The sequence below is a fragment of the Echinops telfairi genome, unplaced genomic scaffold (assembly GCF_000313985.2).
Source record: "Echinops telfairi isolate 266 unplaced genomic scaffold, ASM31398v2 ScPeMD7_30;HRSCAF=105, whole genome shotgun sequence".
Lineage (NCBI taxonomy): Eukaryota > Metazoa > Chordata > Mammalia > Afrosoricida > Tenrecidae > Echinops > Echinops telfairi.
In genome coordinates, this window is record NW_022103927.1 from 3,077,404 (window position 1) to 3,078,380 (window position 977).

The 977-nt window shown below is 48.9% G+C and overlaps 1 pseudogene; it reads left to right on the forward strand.

Annotated features, from left to right (window-relative positions):
• Nucleotides 1-499: 499 nt before the first annotated feature.
• On the forward strand, nucleotides 500-953 carry LOC115869516 (annotated as a pseudogene).
• Nucleotides 954-977: the final 24 nt, after the last annotated feature.

Consider the following 977-nt stretch of genomic DNA (forward strand, 5'->3'; position numbering starts at 1 on the left):
GCAATTATCACTACAACCAGTTTTAGAATATTTTCTTCTTTCTTGTACTCATGATTAATTCCCCATTTTCCCCGACCCCAAGATATCCAATTATTGCCTCTGTATAGTCACTTATTTTAAATGTTATATAACAAAAAACATATAACAACCAAAAGCCAAGAAAAAAAAGCTTCCTTCCCCATCCCGGCTCAGGACGCAGCAGTGGCCGCGATGTTGATGCCCAAGAAGAACGGGATTGCTATCCATGAACTCCTTTTGAAGGAGGGGGGAATGGTGGCCAAGAAGGATGTCCACGTGCCAAAGCACCTCACACTGCGGACAAGAACGTGCCCAGCCTTCACGTCATGAAGGCCATGCAGTGATCATGAGGCTCCATGAAGGAACAGTTTGCCTGGAGACATTTCTACTGTTATATAACAAAAAACATATAACAACCAAAAGCCAAGAAAAAAAAAAAGCTTCCTTCCCTGTCCCGGCTCAGGACGCAGCAGTGGCCGCGATGTTGATGCCCAAGAAGAACAGGATTGCTATACATGAACTCCTTTTGAAGGAGGGGGGAATGGTGGCCAAGAAGGATGTCCACATGCCAAAGCACCTCACACTGCGGACAAGAACGTGCCCAACCTTCACGTCATGAAGGCCATGCAGTGATCATGAGGCTCCACGAAGGAACAATTTGCCTGGAGACATTTCTACTGGTACCTTACCAACGAGGGGATTCACCTGAGATTGTGCCTGCCACCCTGTGCCACAGTCGCCCCGAGACTGGCAGGCCATGACCCCAAGGTCTGGAGGGTAAGCAACCAGCGAGACTGCCGAGAGGAGATGCTGACAGAAACACTTACAGACAGAGCGCTGGTGCCAACAAGAAATCTGAGGCTGGGGCTGGGTCAGCAACAGAATATCCGTTTAGAGGTGAATTTGGTTGTGGACGTGGTCAGCCACCCCAGTAAAGTTGGAGGGGGTGCTTTGGGTTG